Source organism: Bidens hawaiensis, unplaced genomic scaffold, assembly GCF_021521415.1.
Source record: "Bidens hawaiensis isolate Kalapana, Puna unplaced genomic scaffold, B.hawaiensis_p1.1 tig00018131_1, whole genome shotgun sequence".
In the NCBI taxonomy this organism is placed as follows: domain Eukaryota; kingdom Viridiplantae; phylum Streptophyta; class Magnoliopsida; order Asterales; family Asteraceae; genus Bidens; species Bidens hawaiensis.
The window spans coordinates 113,087-136,212 of NW_027492739.1; the positions used below are offsets into that span (position 1 = coordinate 113,087).

The 23,126-nt window shown below is 33.2% G+C and overlaps 2 pseudogenes across 1 annotated transcript; one reads left to right on the forward strand and one right to left on the reverse strand.

The window, feature by feature from the left end:
* The first annotated feature begins 781 nt into the window (after nt 1-781).
* On the forward strand, nt 782-2,667 carry LOC143555440 (alkane hydroxylase MAH1-like; annotated as a pseudogene). Its single transcript, XR_013139201.1, has 2 exons — nt 782-1,824; nt 1,945-2,667. The product of XR_013139201.1 is annotated as an alkane hydroxylase MAH1-like (transcript).
* A 6,920-nt stretch (nt 2,668-9,587) lies between these two features.
* Nucleotides 9,588-11,591, reverse strand: LOC143555416 (alkane hydroxylase MAH1-like; annotated as a pseudogene).
* Between the last annotated feature and the right edge of the window lie 11,535 nt (nt 11,592-23,126).

Genomic DNA, 23,126 nt, shown 5'->3' on the forward strand with positions numbered 1-23,126 from the left:
CAGCAATTAACTACTACATCAACAATGATGGCAGAATATGTTGTGTGTTATAATGCCACGTGCCAAGCAATGATTCTAAGAAATCTGATTAAGGGACTCAAAGTTTTTACTTCAATACAGAGGCCTATAAGGATGTTTTGTCAGTTGTGAGTTTTTCAAACAGTAATAGCTCAAGTGATGCTGGACTATATCTTGACACAAATTATTTGTTTGTGCGAGAGCGAGTGGAAGATCAAAGTGTTATTGTTGAATATATTAGCACACATGACATGTTAGCATATCCACTTACTAAAGGTTTACCACCCAAAATATTCAATGATTTAGTAGTAAGTGGTTGTAGTAAGTTTTTAATGTGTTTTAATGAAGTCATTTGAAGTGTTTTTGCTTTCAAAACTAATTGTTCTGGTCTTACAATTTTTTATAAACGTTTAATTAAGTTTATAAAACTTAAAAAAAATAAAGAACTACGTGACTTAAATTTATCTTATAAGAATCTTGATGACTAATTTGTGATTTTTTTTAGTTTTATTAAAATTGAATAATTATTAAAAAAATTAATTATTTAGTGATTTTTGTCCACTAGTTTTAGGTCCGAATCTACAACTGCTGGTCCTGCTACATGAATTACTCGTATACTAGAATACTACCTCAAATCAGTGATTGGTTGTAGGAAGAATGGAAGATAATTACTTTATGGCTCATTTAAAGGCCAGATCAACACATCAAAATTTCACAGCACACACCACGCCCCTGCTTAGTGTAATCCCATATTCTTGTCAAACATAAAGTTCATACCAATGTCTTTTCTTGAATACTTGGTCATTCCCATATTGTTTTTCGTTCCCGTGTCGATTTTATTAACCGTATATACACATAAAAGACATGAAACTATTATCCCTACAAATTGGCCATTTCTTGGTACGATACCAGGAATTCTAGTAAATGCTCACCGACTCCATGATTACGCCACAGAAGTTTTAACACAAAGTCATGGTACAATCATGGTGAAAGGCCCTTGGCTAGCCAACATGGACATGGTAGTTACTGCCAATCCTTTAGACATCCATCACGTTCTTAGCAAAAACTTCATCAATTATCCCAAAGGTGACAAATTTCGTAAGATCTTTGACATTTTGGGAGACGGAATTCTCAACTCTAACGGTCCAAAATGGGAGATCGGACACAAGGTCATTTTTTCTATACTAAAGCAGGCAAGATTTCAGAGTATGATGGAAACAATTATTTGGGACAAAGTGGAAAATGGGCTTCTCCCAGTACTTATGTTTTTGAACGTGGCACTGAGATAGATCTACAAAATTTATTTCAAAGGCTTGCTTTTGACAACGTATGCAAACTACTCCTTGACAACGACCCAGAAAGCTTGTCCTTGGATTTTCCTTACAACCCGTATTTGAAAGCCTTCACAAATGCTGAAGAAGCTGTTTTTCTTAGACATGTTACACCCCGATGGCTTTGGAAATTGCGCAACAAATTCTTAAAGTGGGGAACGAGAAGAAGTTAAGCGATGCATGGAAGATTCCTGACCAATTCATATACAAATGCTTGTCTGAAAAACGAAAAGAGTACAATAACATGAGCCATGTCCCAGAAAAGTTCATATTTTTCACAGCTCTTATGAGAGAGCTTAAAGACAATATTGGCATTATTGAGGATCCTACAAAATTTCTAAGAGACACTTTAATTAGTCTGATGGCTGCAGGAAAGGATACCATCAGCAGTTCTCTATCTTGGTTCTTTTATATGCTTGCAAAAAATCCAACCGTCCAAGATAAGATTCTAGAAGAGATTCAAGCACATTTAGAGGTATGTTAGTAGAGCTAGTGTGTTATCTATTATATAACTACTATTATATATTTTTTCACTTAGGTCTTCGGTTATTCAATGCACACAACACGTCTTTAAGTTCTTTTGAATCCTTTTTAGGTCAGTGCACGTAAAAGATGGAACACTGAAGAGTTGGACAAAATGGTTTACCCTCATGGAGCTCTATGTGAATCCTTAAGGTTATATCCCTCTGTTCCGTTCAACAACAAATCTCCATTACAACCAGAAATCCTTCCAAGTGGCCACCAAGTTGATCAAAACACCAACATTATTCTCTGTTTCTATTCTATGGGAAGGATGAAATCAATATGGGGGGAGAATTGCATGGAGTTTAAGCCTGAAAGGTGGATTTCTGATAGTGGAGTCACTGGACATGAGCCATCATACAAGTTCCCAGCATTTAATGCTGGACCAAGAACATGTTTAGGCAAGACTATGGCTTTATCTCAATTGAAGATAGTAGCAACCATGATCATATACCATTACCACATTCAGCTGGTGGAAGGTCATGCCGTGCTTCCCGCAGATTCTATGATACTTCATATGAAGCATGGTCTCATGGTCCGATTGAACAAAAGAAGTGAATTAAACTAAAGCGAAGTTAAATATCTACTTGGAATAATATTATTGTGTGCTACTTTGCTATTGTGAAAAGTTTGATAACCTCAATGTATACTAGGTGTTAAATAATTTAATTGTGTACTATTTTGTTGGTGTGAATTTAAATTTCATAACATTAATATTTCCTTGGTTTGAAGCGAGAAAAAGAAGGTGATCTTTTTATGATTGAAAAAAAAATTATGATAACATCTATGTATACCAAACTTGAAAGTAACAATAGGGAAGTTTTGAGACATCATAGTAGGGATCTTTTTTTATTCTTTATTATTTTTTTACGGAATTAAGTAGTTTAGGAAACTATTAATGGTATTGCGTACCCGACATGTTTTGTAGTATCTATTCTAATAAAAGACTACCTATTTTTGCCACTTGTCACTCTCATAACCCTCCTCACATTTTTCACTTATTTTAATATATGGTCTTTATCTTTTAAACCATGTCAATATATGAATTCAAGTTTGTTTTTATTATATGTAAATCCTAATCGATTCATTCATTGACATTAATGGTGAAATAAGAAATAAGGAATATTAAAATTGATGCTGCAGGTTTGTTAGAATATAGTTTTAAAGTCACAGGTAATTGCAAATTAAAATAAATAAAGGTGCATCATTGTTGAAAAAATAGGATTTGTATGATAAACTACAACTTGTTTTTTAAACTATGATTCAAGCAATAATGCATAATTTTTTATATAAGATTGGTTTCAAAATTGGATTTAAAATCTTCTCATATGCATTTGAACTCGAGAAAATGTGTATTTTCTTAATTTTCTCCAAGCATTTTATATAAATATTGCAAACATAGAGAATATCTATTATATATATCTTGGTGTTTAGCATTAAATTATTGAAGTTGATATTATATTTATAATCTTATGTATACCAATTTACTATATGAAGTATATGTCATTTATTTATATGATTTTCTTGGGTAGTATAAAGGGTTTTAGCAATAAGAAAATCAATATTTATTTTTCAATATTTTCTTTTATAATTTAGACCAAATGCTTCAGAACATATATTTTTTACATTAATTTTAAAAAATAGTTAATCTGGTTAAAAGTCATTTACCATGCTTCCAACAAATTTGAAATCTTTGTTTTTTTTTCTATAAGTTTTTAAAATATATATATCGATTAATTTATATTCCGACAACCCCATAATATTAACTAATAAAAGGGGATTAGTATTCAAAATTTAAACATTCTATATCCAATTATTTCAACTATTATAAGTAAGAATTACTACATTCACTTTATGTAACTTTAAATCTTCTATTATTATGCTAACTTAGAATACTCACTTTTATTTTACTTGACTTTAAGGTTAGTATGTCTTTGTCATTTTCTATTAATATGAAAAAAAAAATCATTTTGTTATATTTTAATTTCCGGTTTTATATGTTGCTTAATTATACAATTGTTAATTGTAAAATATAAAATCAATTAAAATTTTTTCATACACAGAATATTAATGACACCAAATTTATCATTATAAATCAATTTCAAATTCTAAAAATTATAAGGATAACTATATCATCAAAGTTCAGGTAATTTTTTTTTGGACAATCATGTTTTTAGGATAAACATGGGCACATGATCTCAAATGACATTATATATATTAACTGATTAAAAAGTATGATATTTTATGTGTATGAATATTTTTATTTGTTAGTTTCATTGATATATTATCATTTATCTATGGTTGTATGTACTTGAAGAATCTTATTTATCACATAACCAATTATGCATGGCTATATCAAGAGTTATAAGCATACCTATATGTTACCTTATCAAGAGTTATAAGCAGGCATGAACTAAAGATTTTGATTTGCGATAAACAATGTATACCAATCAATACAATCACACATGTAGTGTACAATGACTATTTTAATTATTTGTAACATATTTTTGTAATCTTAGTTATGTAACTTTTGTAATTTTAATGTAAATTGTAACTGTATAAAATATATGATCGTTTTGTTAACTATATTTCACTTAAAGTACAAACTTTTCATTAATTACCCGTGTAATACACGGGCCTCAAACTAGTTTAATATAAAATTAATGTTAATGGGGTCCATATCATGTGGTGGTTCTTGTTCACAAATTTTTGGCAGAAAATGGCACCACTCAAATAGGAGGAGTGGTTTATAAGAGGTGTTTGTAAATTGTAATTTACAAATCAATATCATCATATATGAGCATATATAGCAACAAACTTTTATAAACTGTCACATCATTGTTATATTAAATTTCAAACTTTTTTTAAAACTTTCACTTTTGTTTACAACAACAAACATCCATAAACCACCTCACTTCCATCTAGATGAATTAATTTAATCAGATAGCTTTTATAACAATTTTATTTTTTATATTTCCTATATTTTTAAATATTTTTAGACGTATATATTTTTATTGAAATCTATAATTAAGAAAAAAAACTACATGGATCAAAATTATGGCGGGCTATCTAAAATCCAGCCCAAAACCCAAAATATCTAGTTGTTTTATAAAACCCTAGAACATGAAAGATGAAAGATAGAAAATGTTATCGCCATTTTTCTTCAAGCCAAGAACTATTGTGTTTCTATACTAGCATCATCGACTACTATGCAATATAAACAAGTTAATCTCATGATGATTTTGTGGTTGTGTGTGACAATCGTCAATTTCAGGTTAACTCCGTTAACTCAACTCCGTCAATTCAAACTTAAGATCACTGAATCTATAACGCACACTTCATTACATTTAAACTAGGGTTTAAATGACGCTTAACACTTACTACATGTGTAGTCTTTCGGGAGTTGCACCGAAACGCAAACGAGTTGACGCAAACGATTGATGAATAAACGAAAAACGTCAAAACAGTAATTATGTGATAATTATGTGTTAGACTTATGTGTTGTGTGATAACATGGTTATAAACGTTAACTCAAGATGTAAACTAGTTATTTAAGTTAGAAAAACAACAATTGATAGTGGAGGGACTTGAGTGTAACTTATTATTATTATAAATATATCATTAACAACTAAACCCTAACCTATTTTCTTTTCTCCCAACCCCGATCGGAACCCAAGCCCCCTCCCCTTGGCTGCCGTCGACATACACACACACATACAACCATCAAATCAAGCCCTTGATTGAAGAATTAGGTGCTAGGAAGGTATAATCGATTATCCTATACATCCTTATTACTTGATTTTGATGTTTAATGGGTTAATAGAAAACCCTAATGAGCCGATTTTGTGTGTGTGTATAGTTAATATGATTGTTGTTGATTGGGTAATGATTTGATAACTAGTATTGATATTGTTACACGTTAATTGTTGTGTCTTTGATTCGAGTTCAAACAAAAACCCTAATCATGTATGTAATGTGTAATTGATGTGCATGGATGGTGTTTATGGAGTCTAGAGTGTTATATGAATGCATGATAGTTCATAGATTGTTAATATGTTGAGTTTGGATGCAAACAGTTTCTGGACAGAATGTGTTATTGATGTTTAAGTGACTGTAACGAAGTGTAAATCTGAAAATTGGTTGAGATTATTGATACTACAGTAAACTAGGTTGAGTCTAGTTTCTAAAGAATATAAACTTGTAATTTTTGGACAAGTAGAAGTTAACTTTTATGATTTTACAAAAACGTTGTGCAAAGCTGAGTTGTTAGACCTGCTGTTAGGTTGTTTTGTAAATGTTATATCTCATGAACTAAGAGACCAATTGGGTTGGTTTTACTTCTGGAAGTCGACTCATTGAGTTAGGAACCTAACCCAAGTGGTCTTGCATTTATTGGATTTTTCGTTTAACGGGAATTGCAAATAACATTCTGTTGCGCATGAATTTGACTGTTATGAGTTTGCTGTAATGATTTGATAATTGTGAGAAAACTATGTGGAATAAAAATATAATAAAATATGTTCTGGAAACCTAAGACATATATGCTTCTGTGATAATTTTTGGTAAATTAATTGAGATGCTATGATCGGTGGAATAGTACAATCTTTCAAGTAGAATTTCTGTCTCGGTGAAACTAGCTGCTGAGTTTTGTGAAAATGCATGAAACATGATACTTGCTAATTTATTATCGTGTTTTGACCAAATTGCCCTTGCGAGGAATAATGGCTAGTTAATTGTCATGATTTGACCAAAACGCCCTACGGGGAGTAATTGCTAGTGATGTACTATATGAATACATAACACGTATATGATTGCTTGCACATGTAATGTATCACAAATACACTTGTTAAAGTCACACACGATTCACAAACGAAACACGAAACATGTTATGTGCATAGGTATTATGTGCCGAGTCTAGAGACTCGATAATATTCCGACACTTAGAAAAATCTCTTTGTTATTTTAGAACGCTAGAGAGAGTTTTTCTGTAACGCGCATCTTGGTGATTTAATTTGGGAATTTCTTCGCAAACAGTGAGTTTCACTTTCCCCTTTTAAACTTTTTAAACGCTTTTCTCTCGGGGGAGATAACATACTCCGAACGCATTTAAGATTTTGTTAATATAGATTATATATCACTTGTAAAGACTAAGTGGCAAACGCGTAAACTAAAGTCCTTCATAACATCGAACCGGTTAATATTTGGATAATAGCGAGTCACTGTTGAGTAGTACTACTGGGTTTGACAAACCCCACCCAACGCTAAACTCGACTGGATGTCGAGCGGGTGTAATCTTGGCTAAACACATACCATGGTCTGGATGACCTGGTGGCAAGGCAAATTGATAAACAGTCAGCTTCGGTGTCGAACACTTAGTGATACTTGTTTTATAGGCTAGCTACCTATAGATATATAATTGACATAACACTATCTGGTAACGCAAAACGCTGTAACGCAAAACGCTTAACGCAAAACGCTGAACACAAACGCTAAACATTTATTTTTATATAAACTTGTGAACTCACCATCCTTGTGTTGACACTTTTAGAATGTTATTCTCAGGTAGCCGAGGCGGGCGCGCGGTTTAGGAACATGCATTGCTTGAAAACGCTCTTGTTATGCAAACTTATTTTTAACAGTTATCATTGGTTTTAAGTCGTCCTGCGTGACGCAACTTTTGGTTAAATGTTTTTACGCTTTCGCATTTAATTTCTCGTAAACGTTTTCATGGTTTTGAAACTTTGTTTTATGGTTTGATTATAACTGATGATTCCGATCCTGTTAGTTCACACCCTCTGACGGTAAGACTCCGTTAGTGGATTTTGAGGGTGTGACATTGTGCCACTTTTATTAACACACCAAAAACAGGTCGGGACCAAAATTATGGCATCAAGTGTTTTGGTAGCCGGAGGAGGACAATAAAGTCGACGATCTATTACAAGAAGCTGGTAGATGTCCAAAATTTATGTTGTTTTTTATTTATTAAAAATAGGCGTCGGAGGAGACTATTTTTGTCCGGGACTAGTTCGGCAATGCAAACTTTGGAGCCGAACTTTACTCCCACAACGCGGGTTAGTGCGTGGAGTTAAGGTCCATCATTGCCACGTCAATTCGTACCTCAAAAAATTGTCATGTGTCTTGCATGTGAAGAGCAAAGTCAACAAATGATTCCTTTAATACCATTCCTCTTATTTCATATTTGATTTCCCCTTGAATTAATCTCAACCACCCATTTTCAAAATCGATAAACTAAAATCCTTGGTTAGTCTGAACAAATACAAACCAATTAGTCTGAACAACTTTTCAGAACCAAACTCTTTTGCTCAAACCTTGGTTAAAACCTAACTCGTTTAACCCGTATAAAATACGAACATTAAATTAAACCCACTTGTTCAACCCAAAATAAAAATATCTAACAAAGGTGATTAAACCAACTTGTTTAATTAATAGATCACCTAAGAATAAAAACCAAACCAATTAATGCCTTTTTTTTTGTTATTCTAATTCCTTGGTGATATGCAAGAAAACAAAGTTGACTTTTGGGAATCCACTTCTGATAATCACAAAAGAAAACAATCAATATTCATGTAAAACCCTCACGTAAAAAACAGATCATCGTTTGCCGTCAAACAACCAATCTTATGTCTCCACTAATTAATTGCAAGCTACGTAAACTACTCCACCGCTTACAGAAAAACTAGATTCAGAACTTGAAAAACCACGTCGTAACAACCGAACTGTTGTTTCGGTCTATATTCCAATCACCCTCAGTCCGATTTGAATAATCCCTTGCAACACCCATTGGAAACCTCCTCTTTCCGAATTAGTGGCGCCGACAGATAGCTTCTCCTCAAGCAACCGTTTGCCGCTAACGGATTATCGATTTCTTGAACTTGGCTCTGATACCAATTCAAGTCCCGGATCGATAATCAAACACCAATTGAACGAATAACTCTCGTTTATATTAATCAGAAAATATAACTCTAAAAACTGATTACAACTCTCTCAAACCCTAACTCGGTTTGACTCTTGATGAACCCTAACTTGGTTACACCAACCTCACACTCTCTGATGTCTAACTATAACTCCGTTTATATAAACTAACATCACTTGCTAGCCAAGACATTACCAAATATTATAAAAGCCTAATTGTACCCTATAAACCCATTACAACATTAATAAATTCCATAAGCCCAATAGGTTCAACCTGGTTACCTACACGTGACGCACACATTAAGTTGGAAATTACTTCCAACATAAATCTACGTCATTAACATGATAATAAGATATATGTTGTGTTTACCTATATTGTGTTCCTAAGTGTAAAGATTTGGAAAGAAACTCATTGTGATCTGTATACTGCACTAGGCGAAAAAAGGTTATGGAGTCAAAAGTTTTGCTTTTTATTATTATTTTCTTTTTTGTTGTTGCAAAGGTCATTAATACTATAGACAGTACTAGGAAAGAAGAGGTTATTGAGTCAAAATTTTTGCTTACTTTTTTGCAAAGTTTTCATCAAAAGACGCCATTAATTTATCTATTAGCAGGTCGATTTGAGTTATCTTAACGTGTCAAACCTATGCATGGTCAATCTAACAGGTCAAACTCGAGTTATGTTTTATTTGTAACGGATCGATTTGGGTTGTCCTATCTCTTAACTGGTTGATTCCGCTTATGTTTTATTTGTAAAATCACCTATGCTTTAATATTGCTCATCTAATTTACACGAAACATCTTTCAATTACTAAAGTAATTAAGCCCGGGACACCAAACGAAGCATGCGTAAGCAAACTAAACTAGTTGAGGTTTAAATACCAATTTCACAATAGCAAATAGTACACCATAAATTTATTCACGGTAGATCGATATTAACTTGGTTTTAGTTCAATCCACTTCTTTTATCCAATTGTACCTTGAGACCATACCTCATCATAAGTACCATAGAATCTGCTGGAAGCACAGGATGATCTTCCACCAGCTGAGTGTGGTAATGGTAAATTATTGTGGCTGCCACTATCTTCAGTTGAGAGAAAGCCATATTCTTGCCTAAACAAGCTCTTGGTCCGGCATTAAACGTCGGGAACTTGTACGATGGCTCATGTTTGATTCCTCCATTATTAGAAATCCACCTTTCAGGTTTAAAATCATTGCAGTCCTCCCCCCATATTGATTTCATCCTTCCGATAGAATAATAAGGGAGAATAATGTTGGTGTTTTGATCAACTTGGTGGCCACTTGGAAGGATATCTGGTTGTAACGGAGATTTATTATTGAAAGGGACAGGGGGATACAACCTTAAGCATTCATATAGAGCTCCATGAAGGTAAACCAGTTTGTTCAACTCTTCAGTGTTCCATCTTTTATTTGCATTAACCTTGAAAAAATTCATGAGAACTTAAAAAGCGTATTGTATGTTGAATAACTTAAAAGTTGATCTCTTTATATTAGTGATCCAGTGAATTTTATAAAAAGTCTACAACTATCCGAATATTCAAACCAGAAATATAATAATAACTTACAAAATATAAATGATATATTAAATAACCGTAAAGTAATTATAATAGATAACAAAGTCTGCTAACATACCTCCAAATGTGTAAGAATCTCTTCTAGAATTTTATCTTGGACAGTTTGGTTTCTTGCAAGCATATAAAAGAATCAAGATAGAGCGCTGTCGATGGTGTCTTTTCCTGCAGCCATTAGATTCAATAAGGTATCTCTTAAAAGTTTTGTTTCCATTTTTGATGTTTAAGCTCTCTCATGATGGCTGCAAAAATTATGAACTTTTCTGCGTCATGGTTCATATTATTGTACTCCTTTTGTTTTTGAGCCAAACATTTGTATATGAATTGATCGAGATTTTTCCATGCATCGCTCAACTTCTTCTCCTTGCCCACTTTAAGAGTTTGTTGCAATTTCCAAAGCCAAGGAGGCGTAACATGTCTAAGCAAAAGAGCTTCTTCAGCATTTGCGAAGGCTTTCAAACACGGGTTGTATGGAAAATCAAGAGACAAGCTTTCCGGGTCATTATCCAGGAATAGTTTGCACACATTATCAAAAGCAAACCTTTGAAATATATCCTGCAAGTCGATCTCAACGCCATGTTTACAAACAGATTCAAGTATAGGCAGAAGCACATTTTCCACTTTGTTCCAAATAATTGTTTCCATCATACTTTGAAATCTTGCATGCTTTAGTATAGAAAATATGACCTTGTGGCCTATCTCCCACATCTCACCGTCAGAATTCAGAATTCCATCTCCCAAGATGTCAAAGATCTTACGAAATTTGTCACCTTTGGGATAGTTGCTGAAGTTTTTACTTAGAACGTGATGGATGTCTAATGGATCTGCTGTAATTACCATGTCCATGTTGGCTAACCAAGGGCCTTTCAATATAATTGTACCACAACTTTGTGTTAGAACTTCGGTGGCATAATCATAGAGTCGGTGAAGGTTTACAATAACCCCTGGTATCATACCAAGAATTGGCCAATTTGTGGGGATAACAGTTCTATGTTTTTTATATGTATATATGGTTATTAAAATTGAAACGAGAATGAAAAATATTAAGAGAATGACCGCGTATACTAGAGAAGCCATGGATATTGGGTTTATGCGCGCTTGACGGGATGGGAATACACTAGTGGTGTGAAATGTGTATATCTGGTGTTTTCTTAATTCGGCCTTTAAATAAGCCACAACTTATCTTCCTAAAAACATTTATTGATTTAATTAGGTACGTAGTGGAAGTGATTTATATGTAATAGGTCCACAAAGAAGATACATTATGTAATAGATGCACCTCAACAATATTCTGGCTGCTAGCATTCACTATGCCCAACAGAACCTACCCTAAAATTATTTTAGAAGAGAGAAAAATCAAGTTTTTTACGTGTTCATCGCACTAACTCTTTCTCTTCTCTAAAGTCACTTATCTCTTATCAGTTGTTTCAATCTTGTGAATTTTATATAATTAAATGTTAAATCTTATCTCAAAGCTAAGTGACATAGTTTCAACAATCATAAATGCTAATTACTATTTTCTACTTCTTTTTTTTTTTTTTTACAAATTAACTTGAACTACTTTTGAGGATCACATATTGCGCTGGGCATATAAAAGTTTAATTATGGCATGACTTAGAAAAATAATGGAATACTCAATTTTTATGGTATCTATATATAGCATTTAGAATTCTCAAACATTACATTTTCTATACCTTTGGCCGTAAAATATGAATATAGTTTTCAAAATTAATTGTTAAATAATAATATGGTTTAAATCAAATACAAATTAAATTAGCGTGTTAAATGAGCGAATCAAATAGTATAATATACAAGTGGTGTAATTACACTACATATAAAACAACTGCTTTACATAATTATAATTACACTATTTGATTCACATGTCTTAAACTAACCAGCAAGGATTATGTCATATATTTACTAATATGAATGTATATCCTATGTTTAGTTAGTAGAAATTCCAGTAAGATATACATACATGGTCCATTTCTAGTGGCCAAGTAGATTGGCATGTAAACAAAGGAATAATAAACTTGTAAGTGAAGAAGTTTTTGCTAAATAATAGTAGGTAAATCGTATATGTATACAACTTAAACTATGCATCATACTTTGTACATGAGATTGGTTGTATCCATCTTTAGTTTTTTTTTTTACTTTTATTGTTTATTTGTTTGTTAGTTGTAACCTCAATACTTTTACATCTTTTATGTTTTAACCCAAATACTTTTCATTTTAAATTTGGTTCCCTACAATTTTCATCTTTTACAATTTTTCGTTTTAGATTTTGATCTAAATTTCGCGAGTTAACACGTCGCACCGTGCGTGCATGGTTTAACGTTTTCAGGCCTATTTTTTTCCCATTTAATGGCTTGATTCGTTGCAGCACGTGGGTCCTAGATTGACTTGGTTATTGTTTTCTATGTATAAATAACTATCATTGATCATCATGTCATCTTCATCTAAGGTCTAATTTTTTTCAAGTTCCATTAACTAATTTCTAATATAATTCCTGTTGATGATCGAGGTAGTATGATAAGGATTTTGTAGTTATGTTCATATTTCAAGATAAAATTAACATGAGGTCTTAATATTGTTGATAATCATCATGTCATCTTCATCTAAGGTCTTAATATTGATTATATCCATTCAATAAAAAAAATGATTTGATATTCGTTGACTTGTATTCACATCAATAGAAAACCCCATAAAACTGATTTGGCAAATTGATGGATCGAAGTGACGAATTTAATGTCTTGGGAACAATCGCATCAATTCATTATGACAGTGTATGAATCAATCTAATGTTTTAAATACATATGACGAAATCGGATTAATACCAATTTCAATCTGTCTTTGTTTTGTATTGTTTTGGATAACATTGATTTTCACAGATTCATGAATTATGTGGATAAGACTCATTACTCACATATTTATGTTTTTTTCAAATTCAACTATCATGATCTAAATTCATTTGGATTTTTGTTTTTGCAACTCAAGTTTATGCAAATCCATTATATATATGTGAATTAATCAAATCAATTTTGTATACGAAAGTCTAGAAACTATTTATGCGAAAGTATAACTTTCGTTCACACATATTACGAAACAAAATTCTTTTACTTCCGCAGGAACTTGGTTGTAATTTGCAAGACAACTTTTGCATACAACATGGCAATTTTCGCAAGTACATGGAATTTTGGCATGCATCAGCCAACGCGTGACATTGGAACTTACACATAAATCATCACGCAAATGCTTAGCTGGATGACTTGCATACGAAAATTGATAGCTTTCATATATTAATATTTCTCACGAAACCAAATAACTCTTGCACATCCAATATTGGTTCATGAAACTACAAACTTTAGCAAGTTGTGTCTTCGCAAGAATTGGAGCTTTCGCCCGAACATTTTGCATGAAATCTTTAATCTTTTATGTCCAATGGCAACTTCAATGAATAGTCAAATAGTTTCATCGGAATCTCGTTAATACCATTTTTTATGATTATGTGTATTGTCAAAACAATTAACACAATAGTTAAATGTTTGATGACACACATGATGAAGTATCGATCTAACTGATTTACTCCTAATTATTTTATGAATATATTGGCTATCCGTTGTTTGGTTCCAATTTGAAAAGGCATTGTTTCTTTTGACTTGACCCTTTCTCTTACAAAGTAGCAATCAATCTCAACGTGTTTTGTGCGTTTATGAAACACTGGGTTATTAGCAATATGTTTAGTTGTAAGATTATCACAATGCAGTGGAGTGGCATTTGTGCAAGAAACTTGGAGGTCCTTTAGTAACCATCTAACCCAGAACACTTCACTCGTCGTATACCCATAGCACGATATCGACTTCGATAGAAAAGCGAGAGACGACAGACTGTTTCTTACGTTTCCAAGAAATAGGAGCACCTCCTATCATTAATATGTAACCAGTGCGCAATCGAAGCGTAAATGGGCATCTCAACAAGTCAACATCACGCAACAAGATCCAAGACTCCTTCCTTTGGTAAAAGAAAGGCACTGCCCGGGAGTTGATTTTAAATATCAGAGCACATGAATAGCAACTTCGATGTGTTCATGTCTAGGATCCGAGACAAATTGACTCAGAACATTAACTAGGTATGCAATGTCAGGCCTAGTGGTAAGCAAATATAAAAGTCTTCTAGTTAAACGACGGTGTTGGGAGGCATCGACCTTTTCACTCTCAATACAGTGATCAATCTTCAAAATCTGCTCCACTGGGAACTGAGTAGGGCAACAACCACTTTGGCCACTGTCTTTGAGGATGTCCAACGTATACTTTCTTTGACTTACGATTATTGCGTCAGTTGAATGGACAACCTCAATCCCAAAAAAAAAAATACTTCAAATGCCCCCAAGTCTTTAATACTGAATTGATCGTTTAAAACTTTTTTGTTTCTTTGATCTTTTGCATGTTGTTTTCTGTTATAATGACATCGTCCACATATATCAAAACGGCTACAAAGGTGTCACCAGATGCAAAAGAGAACAAAGAATGATCCGCCTTAGATTCAGTACAACCGAAGCTTACCAAAGCTATGGTAAATTTGTGATACTAATTTCAGGAGGCTTGTTTTAAGCCGTAAAGAGATTTACGTAGCCAACATAATCTGTTTTCATTTTCTGTAGCAAAACCTTGAGGAATCTTCATATATACCTTTTCATCCAAATCTCCATGTAAAAAGTGTTATTCACATCAAGTTGATCAATCGCCCAACCCCTTTTCACGACAACAAAAAGAGGAGTTATTATCGTAACAACTTTTGCAACTGGAGAGGAAGTCTCATGAAAGTCGACTCCTTCCATTTATATGAAACCTTTCGCCACTATCCGAGCCTTGTATCTTTCAATTTCTTTGTATAAGCCCATTGGAGTCAATAGGTCGTTTACCACTCGATAACGTTTCCAAGGTCCATGTCTTAATTTTTTTAGTACTTCAATTTCTCTTTTCATAGCCTCTACCCAAGTCTTATATCTTATTTCCTGGTGAAAAATTTTCGGCTCATCGTTGCAAGTGATAGCCGCTAAAAAAGCTTTACGAGAATTATAAAATTTTTCATAAGACAAATAATTGGAAAGAGGGTATAATGTGGAAGAATGTCGATTGTTTGTGGTGCTTGAATGGTCAATGGATGGTGCTTGGTTTACGTCAAACCCCTCAAAATGTTTATCTTTTCTCTTGTATGGTAAAAATTCCTCGGAATCTATTCGTTGGTTGTTGTGGGCCGAGATCATTACTTTCTGAGCTGCTGCTGAAGTTTTGTTGGAAGTCATGGTCATTCACTACAAGAAATTTCGTTTGATATGAAGGCCTATAGTGACGAATTTTTGTCGCCATACCCTTGAGCGGTGACAATTCGTTGCGAGTCTTGTCTCCGCCTAAGTGATGTTGCTATAGGCATGGATGTCGTCGTCGCTATAGACTACACCTATTGCGACGACTTGTCGTCTCTATAGGTTTTCGTCACCTACATTTTGAGAAATAAAAATAAGTATTTAATAAAATTTGTTTTTACCTACTGCGACGACTTTTCGTCCCTATAGGATATTTAATAGCAATTAAAAAACAAATAGATTCACTTTTTAGCGACAAGAAATCGTCACTATAGGTTTCTCAATTTAATTTTTTTGTTTTGTTATATTCCCATGTTCTGACAAAATAAAAACCTATTGTGAAACTATAAGATTTGCAGATTAAATCATAAACCAATAAATTACAAAATATTAATCAAGGCCAAATAACAAGTGCTAAACTGTCACAAATTGATTCAATTGAAGATCCATGTGTGTTTGTTTGAAAGAATTGATGATTAATTAGATATATATATTGATAATTTTGATATCATTTGATGTGATTTCACAGATCGATTTCAAGAAAACGCTCATACCCTCAAGGAAGCCAGTTACACTCAAGTCAAAAATTGATTCAATTGAAGATTCAGGTGTGTTTGCTTGGATGAATTGATGATTAATTTGATCACTTTAGAAGTTAAACTGATCAATTTCTAAAAACAATTGCTTAAAACAAACCTATGAACAAAGGGGAAGCGTAACTGCAATTTTTCGACGAGTTGTCGGACACTCTTCATCAAAGTTGCTGATGGTGACGGTGGATTGTTGATGCCAGAGAGTGGTGGACGGTGGTGGTGGATATGGATTGACAGAGGAGGATGAGATCGGCGGTGGAGGAAAGTTTGGTTTAGGATTTGTGTATTTCTGAAATCCACGGATATTGTAGTTGCGTACGTCAGTGTATGATAAAGATTGTTGTATTCTTCTTTTATCTATATATGTAATACAATTTTGATTAGAGTTCTTTAGTTTTTATTTCTAAAAAAGTGTTATTAGTAGTGGATTACAAACTTATGTAAATGTTCTCATTATCATGAAGTTAAACATGAGTTAAGTTTATGTTATCATTATCATGAGTTAAATATATGTTATCATATATTATGTGAATGTGTCAATGGATTACAAATTTATGTACATATCATCATCATAAGTTAAAACCAAATAATATTTAGTCTAAGATTGTGTGCTGTAGTTGAAGCCAGTTTTAGGATTTATCTTCTAATATTGCTCCATCGAGTTTCTTTTTTGTTTTTCTTTTTTCTTTTGTGTTTAAAAATGTGAAATAACAATATAAATTAAAAATAAAAGATAATTATATACAAATTCTATATATATATATATATATATATATATATATATATATATATATTAAATAACAACTTTCTTAATAAGAAAAGTTGTACATAATGCTTTAAATATTGTAATCTTAGCTTTAAATGTTATAACTCTGGCTGTGGGTTGGGTACACTGCTCCACGTGTTAATATTACTTTACACAGGTGTTGTGTAAACGACAGGTGGCTGTACATATAGCAACCTTATTTCTTCACTCATTCATCAGTCTTTCTTTCTTTACATCACACGTATCCTCTTTCCCTCATACTTTACCTTCGTCTCTCTCATCTCCTTGCTTCTTTACCAGCGATGCATCGCTTTTGCATTAGTGTTACGATGGTGATAATTTGTTGTCATTTACCATTATGGTATTCGTCTTTAGGGTGTTTCTGGGCCAGGGGCGGATCTATTTGAGAGGGAGGGGTAGCACCCGCTACCCCTCAACTATTCCGGCGAAGTGAAAATTTTTAATTATTTTTTACATTTTATGTATTATGTTACCCCTGAAATTATATTATGTTACCCTTAAAAATGTTTTAAAACCTTTCAACGATACCTTTCAAAATTAACAAAAACCTGCAACTAACTTGGAATCTATAGAGGATGATATCTTGAAAGAGAGAGAAAGATGAGTGGGGAAGATTGAATAGGAACGTGGATTTTATAAAAAGTAAAAATAAATTATAAGCAAACTTATTATTAACCCTTTTAGTTCAACAAAGTTACAAATAATACTATTTAGTTTGATTTGAATTTTAAATCACTTTATAGTTAAACATTTCACATTACTTGTTAATAAAAAATTCTAGTTAAATTGAATAGATAAAATTAATATGTTTAAATGATACGTTTTGTTGTTAGATTAGTTAATAGATTTAGATTTTTTATTTATTATATTTGGTTTACAATTGTCTTTTATTTTCTTATATAATTAATATTGTGTTTAGTAATATATTTGTTGAGTAAACACTAAAACTACTCAGTAACAATATAATATGATCAAAAGATATCAATAAAATTATTGTATTAATATATTAATTAAGTTTGAATAATTTTACAACATCAATAAGCAAACAAGTTTGAGTTATTTTGGGGCGACCCATTATAAACCAACTTGTTTTGATCCGTCATTGCAAACGGGTTAATCGGATGTCGGTACGCTTGTTTCAAGAAGTCGGGCCTGGGACACGCCACACACGCCTAACCAGACACTTGTACAAGCGAAACCCTATATTGGGCTCCGCTACACGCAAAACACGTAAATAGGCACCGGTAAACGCGAAACCGGTAAAATACAAATCTTAAAGTACGGTTAAATTTGCTTACGCTACCCCTGAAATTATCGTCTAGATCCGCCACTGTTCTGGGCAGCCAATCAGATTCAATCAATCTCTTCAATTGATCATGTTTTTGTCTTTAAATTTGGGTTACTGGGTTGTTGATTGCTTAACCGCCAGTTTTTTTCGACACCAGTCGAACCTTCACGTTGCTGTTGAAACGGAGATGGCGGCGGAAGATGATGTGTTGTAAAACACACTTAATTTCCTTATCGTTTTATCATGATTTAATTGCTTTTTAGTTTAATTATTAAGAGGTTTAGCTTGTTTTTGCTTAATTTTACAAAGATTGATGTTTACTTGTAGGTTATGAGTTTTAATGAAGAAAAGTGGCAAGTTTGAAGACTCTAGGGGCTTATTTGAGAAACTTTGAAAACTACAACTCAAGGCCCGACCCAAGCCCACAAGTTATAAGCCTTACATGCATAATATATTAATTAAACAAAAGAAAAAAGAACCCTAACAGCCCCTAAATCCCCAAATCAGCATCAACCAGCCATAAAACTTCCGTTTGGCAGCATCTAGGGTTTCAAAGAAAGTCGTTTTTGCATCTTGTGTGACCAAGTGAAGAAGAAGGAGGCTTAGGACAACTTGGTACAGCAGCTAGGGATCATATTCATCAAGAAACTCAGCCATATATCTTAAGTATTCATCCATAAACTTTATGTTCTTGTTCAAGATTCATAACTAGTTAATTTTGATCTTTAACTTGAATTGTTTTGCAAGTAACTTGAAGATTGACTTGTGCTTGATTGAGATCGATTCTTGAATGATTTTAATTATGTTTATGTTGAGTTATATGATGTTTACTTTGATGTATAGCTGCTGTCCAAATATCATGTTCGGCTAAACTTGTTAGTTCTACCTAGGTTAGATGAATATTGTTAGGTTTTAATGAGTAATATGGATTGTTGATTATCATGGCTTGAATTGTTAATGAAAAGTTTGGTTTAATATTGAATTAGGTTGTGTTTAGTGGCTGTGAATTTATTAATTACACTCATATACCTCTTGCTTTGATTAATTGAATACGTTTTGATTGATTGTTGCTTGTTAGAACTCTTTACTTGGTGTTTAGGGTTTGTTTGCGGGGTGATCAACCGTAGGGTTTAAGTGAGTGTTTTAATTGAATATAATCAGCGGGTGAACACCTTCTTAGAGACCGAGAGGTGATAGGAAGTAAAGTCGTCTCATAGCTTTTACTTGTTAGGATTAGGATCGCGCGAGAGCGGGTTTGGTTCTTGTCGGGTTTGGGTTTTGAGCGATTAGTTGATCTAGTTTAAGTTAAACTAAATTGTTCTTCTATCCTTGGTTGCGTAGTATTCGTCTCCATTAGGGTAGTGTGTCGGTGAGACCGAGAGGAGAGTCGACATTAGAGCACTTTAACAATTCGTTTCTCGGTTTGTTCTTAAAATCAACTAAGTGTAAGTTAGAGTTTGTTAGTGAGACTGAGAGGTGATCTAGCTTTCTTGAGTGAACCTTAGTTGTGTCATCCTTAGGAATCGGTGTCGTGAGAATCCTCAATCCATTATCTTATTATACCTTCAATATGATTCTTACCTAGGTAGACGTTTTCTCCGATTGCAGTAAAGTTTCCAAGTTTCGTCAAGAGTTTCATTTAATTAAGTTAAGTTTAGTTAATTAATTTAGTTAAAGTAAGTTAGGTTAAGTAGTTAATTATATTAAAAATCATTTAAATATTATTAGGTGAGTCTTGGTTAGGGTTAAGTATCATATACGTTTTCAAGTGTCCTTGTGTTCGATACTCGGACTTCCTTAGGTCTATACTATTAGTGATCGGTACACTTGCCGGTTGTGTGTGGATTCATTAGGATTTTCGTTTAATAAATTTAAAGCTTAGTTGTGAGTCATTTAGAAAGAGCATCATTATACACACATCAGAAGACGACCAACTTATATATGTTGGTTAAGGAAAGGTGAAAAATTATTAACTTCTTTTGTTAACATAAACTTCCAGATGGATTATGAATGAGGTTATGGGTCAATGGAGTATTTTGTTATGCTACAAAAGCGAGATTCGTGCTCACAGTTGAAGCTCATGTGGGTTGAGTAAAACCTTCACCAGAAAGTGTATAAACAAAAGGATTATGTAAAAATGGTAATGAGCCTTTGTAGACACTAAATGCATATATCTGTTGTTTCATTTGTTGTAACTAGGAGACAACTAAATATACCACTGACAACACTAGCAGTGTGTTCATTATTTGATTACTTAAACAAAGAATAATATATTTCCTGATCTTTTGTCGTTGACCATTGTTTTGGCACACCTTAAATCGTGTATGTGGTGTTTCCGGGTTCTGATTCGGAACCCTTGGTGGCGCCCGACAGTGATGGTGTGTATCTTCAGTGGTAGTCTCTCTCCACTTCATCATAAATCGGTTGTGGTGTTATCGGGTTCTGATTCGTAACCCTCGGTGGCGCCGGATAGCAACGATTTCATGATTGGGTGCTTATGTGGACGGTTATTGCGTTTCGTCACCATGGCTGGCTCCATTGAGCATCAGCCCTCTGTTTTTCTCATTTCTTTGGCTAATTTTCGTAGGTGATTCGTTAGAACTTCTCATTATGGGTTCACCGTGAGAAGGGGTCATTTGAGCGTATCTAAATAGATACTATGTTTACATATGGATCCCTACGTCGTTACATTCCATTTAGGATTAGGAATAGGCATATCGGACCTGCTTTTTACATATCTCTCGTTATTTGGGACCCTATTCACCTCTTTGGGGTTCTATTGAATCGAGAAATAGATTTGATTGTCCATCTTTTTGATATATTGGATATCTATATAAGGCATTCTCTGGATAATTCAAATCAAAGAAATTGGACGTCCAATTCGAGCCTATATGACATGACCGATCAATAGAAAGACTCCAACACTCCACTATTCCATACATCACACTAGATAGATATCATATTCATGGAATACGATTCACTTTCAAGATGCCTTGGTGGTGAAATGGTTGACACGCGAGACTCAAAATCTCGTGCTAAAGAGCGTGGAGGTTCCATCTTTTTCTTGTTTATTGGTTTTGTAATGAAAGTTATAAGGTTTTGTCACCTCTCCAACAATCTCGCCATTAGGCAGGATTTTTTTTGGACCAAGCACTTATTTGTTGAGGAGAAACTAATCCAATTCGGAGTTGTTGATGTGTATATCGATCGATCATAGAAGAAAACTTCTGCTTCATTTCGATTAAGCTTCCTTCCTATTAAGCAGGAAAGTCTTCTCAGATACAAGAAAGTGATTCAGTTCCAGAGCTAAAGATCGTAGTTCTCGGACGAACAACCGAAAAGATTCTGGAGCATCTTCAGGAGTCGGTATTCTTCCTCCAACGATTATAGTACCAAGTACTTGGACGAAGTGTCGTTACCTATCACCAACCAATATGCCACAATTTTGTTGTTGGTTGTTTCCTTTAACGTCGTCTACAAACCTGGATCGTTCATTATCGATTACAATGTCTTTGAAAAGGTACTCTAATTAGGTGTCAAAATGACTAAATCCAATACATATAGCTAATTTATTTTTCAAGTGTGAATCTGTTGTGGTGATAGAGGAAGATCATAAATGTAGAATTGGGGGTGAATTTAGGGCTTTCGTTTTTGTGTGTGTGCCTCTAATTCTATTTAGGCTTATTTGAATTGCATGCTGACCTTTTTTTATTATCTAAAGTTTTGTTGGAATGACTAAGAGATATGTGTATAATTTATAAAATTGAATGTTTCATCACCATGACTATGTTTCTTATAAGGTTAGATGATATTCTAGACCACAAGATTAAGTTACAACTTTCTCATCACTTACAGAGTAAGTTTCTTATATCATTTAGATCTTTATTCAGTCAACTCTCCATTACACTTTTTTTACTTTTATATTTATAACAAGTAAAACATTAAACCATTTAAAAACAAAAGAACTTAATAAATTGTGCCAAAAAAATACACTTGGACCAGGAAATAGCTTTTATAAAAAAGCCCATGTAATAGCTTATAAAAAAAGCCCATGTTGTAAAACAACAAACAGGCCAATAGCCATAGCTTTTTCTTCATTGTGAATATGTAGTCTATACAACAGATATCAAGCACACACCAAATGAATATGCAAGCTTATCCCCCACTTCAGATGGTCATCTCTCTCACTCGCGGCCGCTAGAGGAGCAGTGGCGGCCCAACCTTTTTAGTGGCCTGAAGCGAATTAATATATATGAGGTCTTTTTTCCAAAATATATATATTTTTTTTACTTACGGTCATAACACGTCGAAACGTGATGAAATTAACTAATAAGATTTTATATGGAATGTTGTTTTAGCTACTCCGATTCAAAATCGACAATTATAAGACAGATAAAAAGAACTTTAACATAAACCAACTAACGAACTTAGTAGATTTAATGAATGAGAAAAAATTACGCCAATAATCAACTAAGAAAAAATCTTGAATTATGAAATTAAACATTGAATCATGAAAGATTGATGAAAATAATCAAATTTTAGAAACCTTAACCCATGAAAGTCCGTTGATAGTAAGGGTCAATTACGTATATCATATAATAATATAATATAACACTCTTAAAAAGAAACAATCAAACTGACCAACACGATAAAGTATTTTTTAAAATATAATAGCGAACATGTATTCAAATCAAATT